The sequence below is a fragment of the Amblyraja radiata genome, chromosome 4 (genome assembly GCF_010909765.2).
Source record: "Amblyraja radiata isolate CabotCenter1 chromosome 4, sAmbRad1.1.pri, whole genome shotgun sequence".
Lineage (NCBI taxonomy): Eukaryota > Metazoa > Chordata > Chondrichthyes > Rajiformes > Rajidae > Amblyraja > Amblyraja radiata.
The window spans coordinates 52,829,557-52,848,811 of NC_045959.1; positions in this window are offsets into that span (position 1 = coordinate 52,829,557).

A 19,255-nucleotide genomic window follows, 5' to 3' on the forward strand; every position below is an offset into this window, starting at 1 on the left:
CGGCAGCACGTTCTGGGCACCTACCACCCTCAGTGTAAAGAGTGAGAAGAGGTCTATGGTTATAAGAGATTGCAGTATTTGGAGTATTGTGAGCAGTTTTGGATCCAATATCTGAGGAAGGATGTGCTGGCATTGGAGAGGGTCCAGAGGAGATTTACGAGAATGATCCCAAGAATGGGTGGGTTAACATATGATGAGCGTCTGACGGCCTCTACTTGCTGGAGTTTAGAAGGATGCAACGCCCTCCTCACTTGCACCTCCAATAAACTTCTTCATCGCCTCCAATGCATTCAGAACTCTGCAGCCCGGATCATCACCCGCACCAGATCATCGAACCACATCACACCCATCCTCACTCAGCTCCACTAGCTCCCTGTGCACCACCGGATTAACTACAAGATTTTACTGCTGACCTTCAAAGCCCTACACCACCTTGCTCCCCAATACCTCTCTGACCTGCTGCTACCATACACTCCTTCCCGGTCACTTCGTTCCTCCTCAGCTGCAATTTTAACTGTCCCCACATTTAGACTCAGCACCATGGGTGCCAGAGCCTTCAGCTGCTCTGCCCCATGTCTCTGGAACACTCTCCCATCTCCCATCCGTCACCTGGACACTATCGATCAATTCAAATCACAACTCAAAACACACCTGTTTAGATTAGCATACCCGACATAACTTCCACCATGTTCACCCTGATTTTAATGACTTAAAATGTTTTGTGTATTTAAAAAAAAAAAATTTTTTTGTTTTTAATCAACTTGATTTTAATATTGATAAATGTATTGTGATTTTATGTCCTGTAAGGTGTCCTTGGGTGTCCAGAAAGGCGCCAGCAAATAAAATGCATTATTATTATTATTATTATTGAAACGTACTGAATAGTGAAAGGCCTGGAGAGGGTGAATGTGTTAATTGATGATAGGGTGAATGAATTAATCGATGATATGCGGCAGGTGCATCATAAGGAAGAGCTACCTGCTGTTGCCTCAAAATTTGCCATCCCCTCGGGGACAGGTGAGCCACAGGAGGAAGAACTGGCTAGAAGCATCAGCTATTTAGAATAGAATAGAATAGAATAGAATATGTTTATTGTCATTGCACAAAACTGAGCAAAGAAATTCCATTTGCTTCTCCTCCGTTAAAAGAAATACAACACAACAAACAATACACATATGTACAGTTAATAGTAAAATAATAGATACATTTTTTAAAAAGTTTAAAAGAATTTAGCGGTATTCCTCGAAGTTACTTCTTGCTTCCCAGTGTTCACTATTGGAGTTAAGCTCTTTTACCGCACATGGGTAGAAACTATTTTTTAGTCTACCGGTGCAAGCCTGCAGAGACCTGAGTTGCCTCCCCGAGGGTAGCAGAGTAAAAAGGTGGTTGGCAGGGTGGGATGTGTCCTTCTTGATATTTATGGCCCTGCGCAAGCATCGGGCCTTGTATATGTCATCCAAGGAGGGCAGGTTAGCGTTTGTAATGCGCTGCGAAGTTTTTATAATTCCCTGCAGCGCCCTCCTCTCAGCCACAGTACAGCTGGCAAACCACACCAGGATTCCGTAGGTGAGGATACTTTCCATGGCACATCGATAGAAGGACAGCAGCAGTGGCTGTGAGACGTTAGCTCTCCGTAGAGACCTCAGGAAATACAGCCGCTGATGAGACTTCTTCAAGAGAGTGACGGTGTTCATTTGCCATTTGAGGTCCTGGGAGATGTTTATTCCCAGGAACTTAAAGCCAGTGACTCTGTCCACCATGTCTCCTTTGATGTATAAGGGAGCAGGTTCCTCTCTCCTCTTCCTCCTGAAGTCAACGACAAGTTCTTTTGTCTTTGATGGGTTTAGTACCAGGTTGTTTTTGGTACACCAGACGGTCAGTTTTTGGACTTCATCCCTGTAGGCAGACTCGTCGTTGTTGTTTATCAGTCCCACCACAGTCGTGTCGTCCGCAAACTTGATGATCCTGTTTGTACTGTGTGTTGGTTTACAGTCATAAGTGTATATTGTATACAAGATTGGACTCAGCACACATCCTTGTGGCGCACCTGTGCTAAGCGTCAGGACTGGGGAGTAATTGGACCCCATCCTGACAGTCTGTGGGCGGTCTGTTAAAAAGTCCTTAATCCATCCACATGTGTTTGCATTAACACCTAGATCAGACAGTTTGTCCACCATTCTGCTGGGGATGATAGCATTAAATGCAGAACTAAAATCTACAAATAACATCCGCACATATGAGCCAGGACGCTCCAGACGTGCCAGTGCAGAATGTAGAGCTGTGTTGATGGCATCTTCCATTGACCTATTAGCTCTATACGCAAATTGATGCTGATCCAGGGTGGGTGGGAGTGAGGACTTAATGTGGGCCTTATGTGGGCCTTAACATTAACATTTAACATTTAACATCTCATCAGTTGAAGGAGGAGATTATGCTGGATGCGGCTGGAAAACATCCCAGTCCAGAAACCTACCAGACTTTGGATGTCCCAAAAGTCAATGTTACCATTTGGGAAAATCTCAGAAACAGAACAAAGTCAAAAGAGCTAAAATTACAACGAATCCTAAGACTACTATCAGGAGGTATTACGGCCTTTGCTAGGTCAGTAGATGGGGCTCAGCTTTCGGAAGTACAGCAGGATGCGATGGCACTGTTATGTGATACTCATTTTGAGCTAAACTGCTTTAGTAAAGATGCCATTAGGCCCAAAATATATCCTAAATTTGCACACTTATAGTAATTTGCCAGTAATGTGCAGCCTGCGAAATATCTCTTTGGAGAAGATTTATGTAAGCAAGTCAAAGACTTGCAGGACGAATTTAAGGCTGCTGTGAATATGTTTAAAACACCCTATATGGGTAAGGCTCCAGTATTCCGGCGATACACCCCTATATGACAAGCAGCAGGAATTGTTTCTCTGAGGCTGGTTGGAGTACCAGTCCTACTCAATTCAGACCCAGCCAGAGGTCTTTTTTAGGCCCAGGTCCATCTTGTCCACCCTGGAGGATGCGCACACCGTACGTTCAGTCAGTTCCCAGCAAGTCAAGATATCTGAGCGAAAGGGAGGAGACCGAACAAAATCTAGGGTCTGCTGGCTCTAGTGATCACCCACCTATACCATTGAGGTAGGTGGATGTGGATCCATCAGTCACATGGGGCGTGCGGGAGGAATTTCGAGTCAGTGGCAGATTAAGGTTATTTTTAAAGGAATGGCAACAGATAACCTCTGATCCGTTTATACTGCAGAGCATAACGAGTTACAAAATTGAGTTCTCGGCTGACAAGTTTCCTCCTCGACAAGACGTACCGAGATCCGTGTATATTAGATCCAAAAAGGAAACTTTGGCTATTCAAGTAGAGATAGAGGCGTTGCATAAAAAAGGAGTGATTGAGCAGTCGGTCCATGAGAAAGAGGAATATATCTCTAACATTTTCTCAAGGGAAAAGAGAAATGGAGAATGCCGTATCATTCTTGATTTAGTAACCACAATATGTATTATTAATAACACTACTACAAGTGATAGTATCAATAAAGACATATATGTAATTCCAATATAAAAATGAATTATTCTCACCAAATCCCGCAGGGTGCACGTCGAGCTGTGTTGCCAAGAACAGCTACTTCTCTAAATACTGTATATATGGAGACCATATCTGTTCAAAAGAATTATACTTGTCCAATAGGACAAATCTAATTCTTTCCAGATGTAACGTCTCCATCATCTCTGTTGCCCACATTTTGGTTGTGGGGGATAATGTTCCCTTCCAAAATTTCAATATGATTTTTTTTCCAATTATTAAACAGTAATCAAAGAAATTTCTTTGATTTACTGTAAGTGATAGATGTAAATCCGGAATTCCAAATATTATTAGCTTTGGGTTAGGGTCCAATTTAACTTTGATGACTTCAGAAATAACTTTAAAGATTTCTGTCCAGTAATAATTCAATTTAGGACATGTAACGAAACTATGTATTAAATTTGCCTCTGCTTTCTTGCACTTATCACAAATAGCGGAGAGATTCGGAAAAATACTATTTAATTTAGTTTTCGAATAATGTAACCTATATAATACTTTAAATTGTATCAGTATATGTCTGGCGTTTAATGAACACCGGTGTATTCGTTGTAGACTTTCTTCCCAGTTTTCTTTTGTTATAGCCAATCCCATTTCATTTTCCCATGCTTGACGATATACTTCCGTTATTGGATTCTCCTTATCCAAAATGATGTTATATATATAGGCTATTAATTTTTCTGTATTTGGATATAAATTAAACAGTTCATCTAACAATCCTGCTTCTTTATTTTTATAATCTTGTGTATTGGATTTAATATAATCTCTAATTTGTAAATACCTAAACAAATGTTGTGGAGACAATCCATAAATATCTTGTAACTCCTGGAATAAAAGAAATTTTCCTTTTCTATACAGATGTTCTATCCTTGTAATTCCTAAATCATCCCATTGTTTAAACCCCCCATCTAATATAGCAGGTTTAAACGATGGATTATTCATAATTGGTAATCTAAATGAGAGATTATCCAAGTGTAGAGTCTTAACTATTTGTTTCCAAATACGTCTATTATTATATATTATTAGGTTGTCTTTATAATATTTTTTTTGTACTTCCGTTGGTGCAAAAATTATCGAACCTACATTGAAAGGTAGACAGTCCTCCTTTTCTATATTTAACCATGTCGGTTCATGATCCATATTTACCCACCAGAAATTCATATTCTTAATCTGAACAGCCCAAAAATAATATAAAAAGTTGGGAAGTGCTAATCCTCCATTTATCTTAGCTTTGCATAGATGTTTTTTATTTATTCTGTGATTTTTATAATCCCAAATAAAGCTATTGACAATATTATCAATTTTTTTAAAAAAAGTTTTCGGAAGAAAAAAAGGAATAGCCTGAAACAAATATAACAACTGCGGTAGAAATACCATCTTTATGGCACTTATTCTACCAATCATAGATATAGGCAGTGTTTTCCAATATAAAATATTTTTTCTAAGTTTATCTAATAGTTGAGGATAGTTGGATTTTATTAATGAGTTATGAGTTTTAGTTACGTTAATCCCTAAATATTTAAGTTTGTCTGTAACTACTTTTAATGGGTATTGTTGTAATGTATTAAGATTTATTCCTGTTATTGGCATAATCTCGCTTTTATCCCAATTAATCCTATACCCAGAAAATGCACCAAACTTAGTTATAATGTTTAGCAGGTTGGGAATACTAATTTCCGGTTTTGTAATATAAATCAAAACATCATCTGCATATAAAGAAATTTTATTAATTGTTGTATCAGTATTATAGCCATATATTTAGCTTGATTTAGCTGGATTAAACTCTTATGTGAAGTATCAACACTTTAAGATGGAAAATTTTCACACAACAAAACAGCTGATTACTGTGCATTGTTTTATGGCATCCATAGGTCTCAAGGATCCATACTACTCGGTTCCTATTCATAAGAATCATAGGAAATATATAAAGTTTATCTGGCTGGGTCAGTTGTGGCAATTTAAGGTTTTACCTAATGGGGTGAGCTCAGCCCCTAGGCTATTTACTAAAATTCTTAAACCAGTGCTTGCCCTACTCAAAGCTGAAGGGCATATTATTATTGGGTATATAGATGACATTCTCATTGTCGGGAAGACGTTACGTCTCACAGAGCTTGCTGTTTCAGCTGCCAAGCTACTCCTTGAGAAATTGGGATTTGTTATTCATCCAGCAAAATCCAGGTTGATACCGACAAAATCTATTTCTTATTTAGGGTTTGTCATCAATTCGGCAGAGATGTCCGTTACCCTGCCCATGGAGAAAAAACAGAATTTGGTAGTGGCCTGTTCAGCTCTACTGATTAATGAGAAGCCTTCTATCCGCCAGGTTGCAAGGGTGATAGGCAAGATAGTAGCTGCCTTCCCAGCCGCATGTTATGGGCCCATGCTCTATCGAAATCTGGGGCGTGATAAGGATTGGGCGCTAAGACGCCACAAAGGTCATTTTGATAGACCTATGAAGTTGTTGACAGAGTCAAAATCTGAATTACAATGGCAATTGCAAATATACATGATTGTTCAGGCGGCTTTCTACCGAGTAAACCCACAACTACACAGCAAAGTGATGCTAGTGGACTAGGATGGGGTGCAACTAACACCATCTCTAGTTGTGGTGGTAGGTGGAACGAGGAAGAGTTACATCTTGGGCAAAAGTATGGCATAAATTATTTGGAAATGTTAGCAGCATTTCATGCCTTGAAAACATATTGTGGGAAGGAACATGATGTGCATATTAGGCTACAATTGGATAATTCTACAGCAGCATCATATGTAAATCATATGGGTGGTTGTAGGTCACTATCATGTGATGTTCTAGCAAAAGCTGTTTGGTCTTGGTGTCTAGATAGAAGCATTTGGGTATCAGCTGCTCATTTGCCGGGCAGATACAATGTGGTAGCAGATGCTAAGTCGCGGAAGTTCAATGAACAAACTGAATGGATGCTAAATCAGGCAGTATTCAAGAAGATAATAGCTCGTTATGGAACTTCAGAGATTGATTTGTTTGCTTCTAGACTTAATAATCAATTACCACGATATATAGCCTGGCAACCAGACCCAGGGGCAGAAGCAGTAGATGCATTTTCTATAGACTGGGGGGGGGGGGGGGGAATATTATTCCATGCCTTCCCTCCATTCTGCCTTATTGGGAGATGCTTGCAGAAGATAATTCAAGACAAGGCATCAGGCATTTTATTAGCACCTACTTGACCTACTCAACCATGGTTTCCATTATTGAAAGGACTACTGACGGAAGCTCCCATGGTTGTTCACAGACATAAACAAATGTTAATTCAGCCTGTCACTCGGGAGCCTCATCCATTGCATGATCGCATTAACTTATTAATTTGCAGAATTTAAGAAGGCCTTTCGAGGGACTAGGACTATCCAACAGGACGGTTGACATAATAACTGCAACTTGGTGAGATGGGACAAGGAAGCAGTACTCCTCATACATCAAACAATGGGAGAGGTTTTGTGAGGAGGCACATCTAAATTACTTTACGGCAGATATAGTCGATGATCTGGAGTTTCTTTCAGCTTTATATTTTGGAAAATGTTTAGGTTACGGTGCTATTAACACTGCTCATAGTGCCTTATCATCATATTTAGTGCTCGGGTTTGGACATCAAACTGTTGTCACTCATCCATTGGTATCTAAATTCATGAAAGGTGTATTTAACAGGAACCCTCCAAGGTCTAGGTATCATGATGTATGGAATGTTAAGGTAGTGTTAAGGCTCCTTAGCAATTTGGCACCAGCCGCATCTTTATCTTTGGTTCAGCTCACTCACAAATTGGTAATGCTTATGGCTCTCGTCTCAGCACAAAGAGTTCAGAAACTTCGACTGGATAACGCTGTTATATCCGACAAAAAAGTGGTCTTTTACGTAAATGAATTGATAAAGCAGTGCAGGTCAGGTGCGTTGGGATACAAATTAGTGCTGGTGGCGTATCCACCGGATCGGAGATTGTGTGTGGTTACTTACTGGCAACCAGAAGGTAGCCGGTTCGAATCCCGCTTGGAGTGCATACTGTCGTTGTGTCCTTGGGCAAGACACTTCACCCACCTTTGCCTGTGTGTGAATGTGTGTGAATGTGTGTGAGTGATTGGTGGTGGTCGGAGGGGCCGTAGGTGCAGATTGGCAGCCACGCTTCCATCAGTCTGCCCCAGGGCAGCTGTGGCTACAGAAGTAGCTTACCACCACCGAGTGTGACTGAGGAGTGAATGAATAATGCGATGTAAAGCGCCATGAGTATTAGAAAGGCGCTATATAAATCCCATCCATTATTATGTAAAGAAATACATTGAGGTTACAAAAAACCTTTGAGGTAACAAACAAGCTTTCTTCATAAGTTATAAAAAGCCACACAAAAGGGTAACGGTGCAAACCATTTCTAGGTGGATAAAATGTATGTTATCAGATGCGGGAGTGGATACTGATATTTTCAAATCTCACTCTACCAGGGCTGCAGCTTCATCGGCAGCAAATAAAATGGAGGTTCCGCTGGATCACATTCTTGCGACAGCAGGATGGGCAGATGAGCGCACTTTTCAAAAGTTTTACAATAAACCAATTAACAGGCCTGATTTATTTGCAAATAGAATTTTGTGTTGATTAAGACAGTTGTTTAAAGGGATTGCTTCTATTAAAAAGCATGTAGATGTATGCAATTTAACATCATGTTTCAATGAAGTATGTTTTTTCTTTCAACCATGTATGGTTGATGGGTGTAGTGGGTCCACATATAGATTGGCTCACTGCATGAAACCACAGAGCTTTGAAGGCTTCACGTAGTCACTGACGTGACTTTGATATAAAATAGAAAGATTAAACAAAAACTTACCGTTTGAAGTTTGATCTTTATTTTATGAGAAGTTGAAGTGAGGGATTACGTGCCCTCCACTCCCAACCCTGATTCTCATCAAGATCATTCGGTAAGTCAAGGGTCATTAATCTTTCTATAGTTTAAATCCGTGCAAGTGGTCTGTGGTTTCATACAGTTGCTCTGAAGATTGACGCGCATGCCGGCTGGCGGGCTCTTAACGTAATCCCTCACTTCAACTTCTCATAAAATAAAGATCAAACTTCAAATGGTAAGTTTTCATTTAATCTTTCTATTTTAATGCAGAGATGGATAGATTCTTGATTAGCACGGGTGTCAGGGCTTATGGGGAGAAGGCAGGAGAATGGGATTAAGAGGGCAAGATAGATCAGCCGTGATTGAATGGTAGAGTAGACTTGATGGGCTGAATAGCCTAATTCTGCTCCTATCACATGTAATTATGTGGAGATAGACTAGACTGGCTTTATTCTCACTGCAACTTAAGAAGCCAAGAGATGTTGTAGAGTTTAATAAAAATATAGGGGGTATAGACAGAGGATAGACAGTCAGAGTTTATTGCACAGGGTATGGGAGTCTAGAACTAGTGGACACACATTTCCATATATAATAACCATATAACAATTACAGCACGGAAACAGGCCATCTCGGCCCTACAAGTCCGTGCCGAACAATTATTTTCCCTTAGTCCCATCTGCCTGCACTCATACCATAACTCTCCATTCCCTTCTCATCCATATGCCTATCCAATTCATTTTTAAATGATACCAACGGACATGCCTCCACCACTTCCACTGGAAGCTCATTCCACACCGCTACCACTCTCTGAGTAAAGAAGTTCCCCCTCATGTTACCCCTAAACTTCTGTTCCTTAATTCTGAAGTCATGTCCTCTTGTTTGAATCTTCCCTATTCTCAAAGAGAAAAGCTTGTCCACATCAACTCTGTCTATCCCTCTCATCATTTTAAAGACCTCTATCAAGTCCCCCCTTAACCTTCTGCGCTCCAGAGAATAAAGACCTAACTTATTCAACCTTTCTCTGTAACTTAGTTTTTGAAACCCAGGCAACATTCTAGTAAATCTCCTCTGTACTCTCTCTGTTTTGTTGACATCCTTCCTATAATTGGGCGACCAAAATTGTACACCATACTCCAGATTTGGTCTCACCAATGCCTTGTACAATTTTAACATTACATCCCAGCTTCTATACTCAATGCTCTGATTTATAAAGGCTAGCATACCAAAAGCTTTCTTTACCACCCTATCTATATGAGATTCCACCTTCAAGGAACTATGCATGGTTATTCCCAGATCCCTCTGTTCAACTGCATTCTTCAATTCCCTACCATTTACCATGTACGTCCTATTTTGATTTGTCCTGCCAAGGTGTAGCACCTCACATTTATCAGCATTAAAATCCATCTGCCATCTTTCAGCCCATTTTTCCAAATGGCCTAAATCACTCCGTAGACTTTGGAAATCCTCTTCATTATCCACAACACCCCCTATCTTGGTATCATCTGCACACTTACTAATCCAATTTACCACACCTTCATCCAAATCATTGATGTACATGACAAACAACAAAGGACCCAACACAGATCCCTGAGGCACCCCACTAGTCACCTGCCACCAACCCGACAAACAGCCATCCACCATTACCCTCTGGCATCACCCATTCAGCCACTGTTGAATCCATCTTGCTACTCCTGCATTTATGCCCAACAGTTGAACCTTCTTAACCAACCTTCCATGAGGAACCTTGTCAAAGGCCTTACTAAAGTCCATATAGACAACATCCACTGCTTTACCCTCGTCAATTTCCCGAGTAACCTCTTCAAAAAATTCAAGAAGATTAGTCAAACATGACCTTCCAGGCACAAATCCATGTTGACTGTTCCTAATCAGACCCTGTTTATCCAGATGCTTATATATATTATCTCTAAGTAACTTTTCCATTAATTTGTCCACCACTGAAGTCAAACTAACAGGTCTATAATTGCTAGGTTTACGCTTAGAACCCTTTTTAAACAATGGAACAACATGCGCAGTACGCCAATCCTCGGGGACTATTCCCGTTTCTAATGACATTTGAAATATTTCTGTCATAGCCCCGGTTATTTCTACACTAACTTCCCTAGGGATTCTACACTAACATGTCCTAGGGAATGTCCTGTCAGGACCTGGAGACTTATCCACTTTTATATTTTTCAAAAGTGTCAGTACTTCTTTTACTTTGAAACTCTTAGTAACCATAGCTACTCTACTAGTTTCCCTTACCTCACATAATTCAATATCCTTCTCCTTGGTGAATACCGAAGAAAAGAAATTGTTCAATATCTCCCCCATCTCTTTTGGCTCTGCAGATAGCTGTCCACTCTGTCTCTCCAATGGACCAATTTTATCCCTCGTTATCCTTTTGCTATTAATATAGCTGTAGAAACTCTTTGGATTTACTTTCACCTTACTTGCCAAAGCAACCTCATATCTTCTTTTAGCTTTTCTAATTTCTTTCTTAAGATTCTTTTTACATTCCTTATACTCCTCAAGCACCTCATTTACTTCATGCTGCCTATAATTATTGTAGCTCTCCCTCTTTTTCTGAACAAGATGTCCAATTTCCCTTGAAAACCAGGGCTCTTTCCAATTTTTACTGTTTCCTTTCAACCGAACAGGAACATAAAGATTCTGTACTGTTAAAATGTCCCCTTTAAATGTCCTCCATTTCTCTTCTACATCCTTCCCATAAAACAAAATGTCCCAGTTCACTCCTTTTAAATAATTTCGCATCTCATCAAAGTTAGCCTTTCTCCAATCAAAAATCTCAACCCTAGATCCAGTTCTGACCCTCTCCATAATAATATTGAAACTAATGGTATTGCGATCACTGGACCCGAAGTGCTCCCCAACGCACACCTCCGCCACCTGTCCCGTCTCATTTCCTAACAGGAGGTCCAGCACTGCCCCTCCTCTAGTAGGTACCTCTATGTATTGCTGCAAAAAACTATCCTGCACACATTTTACAAACTTCAAACCATCCAGCCCATTTACAGAATGTGTTTCCCAGTCTATGTGTGGAAAGTTGAAATCTCCCACAATCACTACCTTGTGCTTACTACTAATATCTGCTATCTCCTTACATATTTGCTCTTCCAATTCTCGATCCCCATTTGGCGGTCTATAATACACCCCTATAAGTGTTGCTATGCCTTTCCCACTTCTCAGTTCCACCCAAATAGCCTCCCTAGATGAGCCCTCCAATCTATCCTGCCAAAGCACTGCTGTAATATCTTCCCTGACTAGCAATGCAACACCTCCACCTCTTGCCCCTCCAATTCTATCACACCTGATACACACCAATTTCCTTCCCTCATTGAACCTCTCACCTTAATCCTACACCACCATTCCACAGTAGAGTTGCTGCCTCATAGCACCAGAGACCCAGGTTCAATCCTGACTATGGGTGCTGTCTATACAGAGTTTAAATGTTCTCCCTGTGACTGCGTGGGTGCTCCGATTTCCTCACACGACCCTAAGACGTGCCAGTTTGTAAGTCAATTGGCTTCTGTTAATTGTCCCTGGTGTGCAGGATGTGAAAGTGGGATAACATAGAACGGGTGGACTGTGTGGACTCGGTGGGCTGTTTCCACGTTGCATCTCGAAACTAAACCAAGCATAACAGATCAGTCGAGAAAGAGTTAATTAAGACTGCAGCTGGGAATCTGTGGTAGTTTTGATTAATGAGAAAATCTATAAACTTAACACAGCCAAGCTTTGTTTTATAGAAGAATAAATTTTAACCTTTTGCTGCCAAATGTGATTAAATGATCCTTAAATCGAAATATCTTAAACTGCAGGCACTAAATAATGATAATAATGTCGGAAAGTAACTAATTATTGCCTAACATTGTTTTCCAGTTGTTTGCAAAGAAATGGTTCAAACAGATGAGCCAAGTTATAGGATTGAGCAGTGAACAATTTATCAACTGAGGTTGAAAGGGAATATTGGATTACATACAGACTGGTCTTTATTAGGTCGGGAGATTATGTTCTTTTTAGGATTTTGAAAGGGGTTGATGGAGAAGATAGAGAGGAATGTCTTTGTCATGCCAGTGGGAAGAACAAGGACAATGGAACAAAAGCTCGAGGTGGTAGTGTTGCTGCCTTACAGCGCCAAGAAACCTGGCTTTGATCCTGACTACGTGTGCTGTCTGTACGGGGTTTGTATGTTCTCCCCGTGACCATACGGATTTTCTCCAGGTACTCCGGCTTCCTCCCACACTCCAAAGATGTACAGGTTTGTAGTTTCATTGGCTTCCGTAAAATTGTAAATTGTCCCTAGCATGTAGGATAGTGCTGGTGTACGGGGTGATCGTTGGTCGGCGCGGACTCGGTTGGCCGAAGGGCCTGCTCCTGTCCTGTATCTCTAATGTCTGAAGTCTAAAGAATAAAACCTTAAATCAGACGCAGCTCAGCAACAGCACCTAACACAGTGCCAAAACCATAACAAAACCTCTGGAGTGGATACCATCTGTCCCACTGTCTATAACTGTTATCGCTAGTGCATTCTTTACCATTGCTCCCTCCTTATGCCACTATGTATCTTTGGCAATGTTTGAAATGTATATAGAGTCATAGAGACAGACAATCATACAGCATTGAAACAGGCCTTTCAGCCCAGCTCTTCCTTGCTGATCAAGATGCCCCATCTAAGCTAGTTCCATTTGCCTGCATTAAGCCCTATCTCTGCCTCTCATAATGTTATAAACATCCATCAGGTCTACCCACGGAGTTTCAGATTTGGACCATACAATCCCTCTGTGCATCATCTCATCCTCCCTTCAGGAAGGGACGAGTTATCTTCGGAAATTCCTGATCCTCCTGACTTATCCTGATTTGTGGAACATCCCCACCTCTTCCTCCACTTGCTCCCAACTATGTGCAGTCTTTCTCGAAAGATAGAACTAAAATCCTGCCAGGTTATGTTCAACCCGTGTAGACAGCAGAATGACGCAGCTAACTGACCCGTTGCCTTACAGCTCCCGTGACCTTGGTTTGATCCTGACCTCTGGTACTATTTAGCCTAGTTTAGTTTAGAGACACAACACGGAAACAGGCCCTTCGGCCCACCGTGTCTGTGCTGGCCAGTGATCCCCCGCACACTTACACTCGAGAGGGAAGGTTGATAGGAGATATGCCAGGCAAATGTTTTTACACATTCTCCCTTTGTAAACTACTTTGCCCACTCTCACCCCACAGATTCTACCACTCAGCTATACACTTACCAATTAATCTACCAACCAGTATATCTTTGAGATGTAGGGGGAAACCAGAGCACCCAAGGGATATCTACACGGTCACAGGGAGAATGGGCAAACTCCACACAGATAGGCGGCACAGCGGCATGGCAGTAGAGTTGTCACCTTACAGTGCCAGAGACTGAGTTCAATCCTGAATAGGGGCGCTGTCTGCATTGAGTTTATACGTTCTCCTTTTGAACACGTGAGTTTTCTCCAGATGCTCCGATTTCCTCCTACATTCCAAAGATGTACAGTTTTGTAGGTTAATTGGCTTTGATAAAATTGTAAATTTTCCCTAGTGTATGGGTGATCGATGGTTGACATGGACTCGGTGGGCCGAAGAATCTGTTTCCACACCGTTTCTCTAAAGTCTAAAGTCTAGTCTTTGACATTTCATCCCTTCTGATTACCTACCCCTTTTCCAACCTGGTAGAAAGTTTCTGATTGTCTATCCTACCTTTATGTCATGTCTCCCCTCAGCTTCAGACGCTTCGGTGAAAATAGTAGAAATTTGCCCAACCTCTCCTTATAGCTAGTGCTTACTGTCCAGGCTTCCTACCATTGACTCCAGCTACACCACGCTGCCTTGGAAAAGAAGACACTTCAGAAAGAGTCAAAGACTTGTCCCACCCCCTTCATTCGTTCTCCTCCCTGCTCCACTCTGGCAGAAAGTACAGAAGCTTGAAAGTGGGCATCACCCAACTCAGGACCAGCTTCCTCCCCTCTGTTATCAAGCTTCCCAATGCTCCTTCCATAAGCAAGGGTCCTGTCCAATTCACATCTACCCCATTACAGATATTGAACTATGTCTGTGGAACTTGATGCCCTGCAATGCTGAGAACTATATTCTGCACTCTGTATCTTCCCCTTTTGCCATCTATTGTACTTGAGTTTGGCTTGATTGTATTTATGTTTTGCATATCTGATCTGTTTGGATGGAATGCAAAACAAAGCTTTTCACTGTTTGTCAGTGCACATGACAGTAATAAACCTAAATCTGAACCTAAATACTCCACAGAACAAAAAGCAGGAAAGGCTTTAAACTGCATAACATGCCGAGGGGCTAATAGAGGTGGGTAATACATGTTGCCATTGCCAATGTTGGCAGCAATCTGTGAGGGCACAGCAGAGATAAGAACAGTAGGACATGTTTCTAGTTGATAATTCATAGCTGATAGTTGAGTTTATTGCCACATGTACTGAGGTACAGGGGAAAGCTTTTGTGTTGTTTGCTATCCAGTCAGCAAAAACAAACTATACGTACATGATTACAATCAAGTTGTTCAGTTTACAGATCCAGGATGCATAAATAACTTTTAATACATGAAAAAGTCCAGTGGTCCGATTAAAGATTGTTCGAGGGTCCTCAATGAGGTAGATAGTGGTTCAGGACTTTTCTCTGGTTGTTGGTAGGTTGACTCAGTTGCCTGATAACAACTGGGAAGAAACTGTCTATCAATCTGGAGGTTTTCACACTTCTATAATTTTTGCCTGATGGGAGAGGGGAGAAGAGGGAGTGACCAAGGTGAGACTGGTCCTTGATTATGCTGGTGGCTTTGCCAGGGCAGCGTGAAGTGTAGATGGAGTCAATGGAAGGGAGGTTGGTTGGCGTGATGGTCTGAGCTGCGACCACAGCTCTCTACAATTCGCTGTGGTCTTGGACGGAGCCGTTCCCAAACCATGCTGTCGTGCATTCCGATAACATGCTGTTGACAGAGGAGTTGAAGGCTGTAGATTTATTAAACCATAAGAGCTGCTGTATTTCATTGAGGAGTAGGGAGCTTTGATAGGGGATGCATAGGCTATATCTATCATACCTTTTGCACATTTGTGTGCAGAGACTCTGCTGAAACCTAAAACTACGAGAGGCATCATTTCACAGAACATTTACTTCCAATTAGCAATATTTCAACTTTTGTTTCAAAGCTAATTTGCACTCACAAGCCTTAGGCACAGGGACTAATTTCAATTGAATAATTTCAGTGAAATGAAATTCCGTCTGGTTCTACAGGGTAATTCACACTGCCATGTATGCCTTGGCTGTGAAGATGATTTAAATGATTATTATTCATTCTCAGAGGCAAAAGCCCCTGGCAAATAGTCTGGCATATGACTCAAAGTTTGGAAAACAGAGTGAAGTATGAGGAGCAAAATATAAAGTATACCCCTGAAGTCTAGCCCTAGAGATGCTGCCTTGCAGCGCCATTGACCCGGGCTTGATCCTGACTATGGGTGCTGCCTGTATGGAGTTTGTACTTTCTCCCAGTGACTGCGTAGGTTTTCTCCGGTTGCTCCAGTTTCATCCTACATCCTAGAGACGTAGGCTAATTGGCCTCTGAAATTGCCCGTAGTATGTAGGATGTGAGAGTGGGTTAACATAGAACCAGTGTTGGGGTGATCAATGATTGGCATGGACTCGGTGGGCCGAAGGGCATGCTTCCATGTTGTATCTCTAAAACAAAAACTACAAGTTCAATGGAGGCACAAGAAACTGACACAAATGTATCTGTCTTCCATTGACCATCTACATTTCACGCTGCCTTGGCTAAGCCACCAACATAATCAAGGACAAGTCTCACCCCATACTCCCTCTTCTCCCCTCTCCCATCAGGCACGAGGTATAGAAGTATGAAAACGCACATCTCCGGATTAAGGAACAGTTTCTTCCCAGCTGTTCTCGGGCAACTGAACCATCCTATCAAAAACAAGAGAGCGGCCCTGACCTCCCATGTACCTCATTGGAGACCTTTGGACCATCTTTAATCAGACTTTATTGGACTTTATCTTGCACTAAATGTTATTCCCTTTATGGTGAATCTGTACACTGGGGCTGACTCGATTGTTATCATTAACAGTCTTTACGCAGACTGGCTACCACATAACAAAAAATGGCTTCTTTCTGGGTGTTATTCTGTGATTCTGTTATTATTTCATAGCGAGAGATCTTAATCTTGCACTTATTCCCGATATCAACGTTTCAGATACAGAGGAAACAGTGAAAGAATAGGAAGGATTAAGACTTTAGACTTTAGAAATACAGCGTAGAAACAGGCCCTTCGGTCCATCGAGTCTGCTCTGACCAGCGATCACTCTATACACTAGCACTATCCTACACACTAAGAACAATTTACAATTTTGCCAAGCCAATTAACCTACAAACCTGCATGTCTTAGGAGTGTGGGAGAAAACCAGACCACCCAGAGAAATGCCATGCGGTCACAGGGAGAATGTACAAACTCCCTACAGACAGTACCTGAAGTCAGGATCAAACCTGGGTCTCTGGCGCTGTAAGGCAGCAACTCTTACTGCTTAACCACTGTGCAACGCGGATCTGAAGAGAAGACCTGAGAAAGAGTGAAGGCAGGTGAGGTGAAATGATTAGGGCATGAAATGGTGTCTTTGAACTTCATTGGAATTGTCTTAAGGCGGGAAAGAGCGGTAATGATGTGCACAGGTTTAAGGAGGGAATTAAACAGTTTAGGTTTTAGTTGAATTACTAAAATTCTCAAACATTCATTTCTTGATGCCTAACGACAAACAAATTAAAGCACAACGTGCGGGAGGAACTCAGCAGGTCAGGCAGCATATATGGAAGGAATGGACAGACCACCCACTGGGGGATCATTGAGGGGTCTCGATCTGCAAAGTCTTCTGTCCGTTTCTGTATTGGAGCCAATGGACATCCGGTGGCGCTGTTGCTAGATGCCTCCGCCCACGGTCTGGCTGTCTTTTTTTATTTTGTTATGTTTAGAGTGTGTCTTTTAGTTTTTTTTTCAGTATTTTATGTGGGGGAAGCGGGTAGGGTAGGGTATGGGGAAACCATCCTTCCTGGCGAGGATGCGGCTATTATCCGAGTCGCGTCCTCCCCCCCCCCCCCCCCCCATCACGGCCTACCAACTAGATTGGCGCGGCCTTTCCTGCCTGGACCGGACCAAAGCTTCAGCAGCGGCGGCGAGGCGCTGGAAACATCACGGAGCGAGCGAGGCCCCACCTGGGATCGCCGCTTTGAGCTCCGGAGTGTTGGGCCAGTGCTCCAACATCGCGGAGCTGTGGGTGCGGAGCTCCCAACCCCGGCAGCGCTGACTTTAACATCGCGGAGTCCTGGGACCCTTTGCCAGGGGTCACCAGGGTGAATCTCCACCCAGCGCGACCTGTGGACATCGGGAGTCGCGGACTCCGGTGGAAGGTGGAAGGTGGCCGATTCAGAGGTCCAGGCCACTGAGGATGTTCTACCGTTCAACGTCGGGGTTCCATCGTTCCCGGCTAGAGGGCCTGAACATCGGGCCGCTCATAGCGGCGACCACGGGTGAACATCGGTGAACATCAGCGAGGAGGCTGACTGGACTTTGGTTCCTTCCCACACAGTGGGGAACTTTGGTGCCGCTGTGGGGATGATTGTGTTGTGGACTATTGTGTTCTGTGTTTTTGTGTTTTTTATATTTTATTTTTTTGTATGACAGTAAGGGAAAAATAATTTTGCTGTCTCTTAATTGACGACAATGACAATAAATTAAATCAAATCAGATCAAATCAAATCATAGTCTTATCCACCGCAGCTGCTGCCTGACCCATTGATTCTGTGTTTTGCTTATGATTCCAGCATCTGCAATTCCTTGTATCTCCAAAGAACCTGGATTGGTTTCTCTGGAGCTTCACAGGTTGGGAATGTGAGGAAGGTGGATGGCGGTGGTGTGGGGGTGGAGGAGGGGTGAGGAGTGGGGGCAAGTGACCTTTACATTTTAGACTTTAGAGATATAGCGTGGAAACAGGCTCTTGAGCCCACCGAGTCCACGCCGACCAGTTATCACCACGTACGCTGGTATTATCCTGCATATTTACACCAGTCCGCGCCAACCAGCTATCACGACAAACGCTGGCATTATCCTGCACATTTACACCAATTTACAATTTACAGAAGCCAATTAACCTGCAAACCTGTAAGTTTAGTTTAGTTTAGTTTAGTTTAGAGATACAACATGGATACAGGCCCTCCTGCATGCTGAGTCCATGCCGACCAGCGATACCCGCAAATTAGCAGTATCCTACACACACTCGGGACAATTACACTTACACCAAGCCAACTAACCTACAAACCTGTATGCCTTTGGAGTGTGGGAGGAAACCAAAATCTCGAAGAAAATCCACGCAGTCACGGGGAGAACGTACAAACTCCGTACAGATAGCACCTGTAGTCGGGATCGAACCTGGGTCTCCGGCACTACAAGGCAGCAACGTTACCGCTGTGCCACTGTGCCATCCTGATAGGAGTTTATAAATGGTCCGTGCCTTTCATCCAGGGCGTGAATGTCACCCAGAGTACGTCCAAGTCTATCTTGGTGTCATGTTTGGCATGGACATTGTGGGCCGAAGGGCTTGTTCTTGCTCTGTACTGTTCGATGTTCGATATAAAACACAGGAATCCAACTCCAGAACTGACCTGCTGAATGTCTTTAAGACTACAAGAACTGTTCAGTCTGTGAGTGGAGTGAAGAGGTTTCCACAAGTAACAGATGCAACACTTGCAATGAATCCATTGGGGG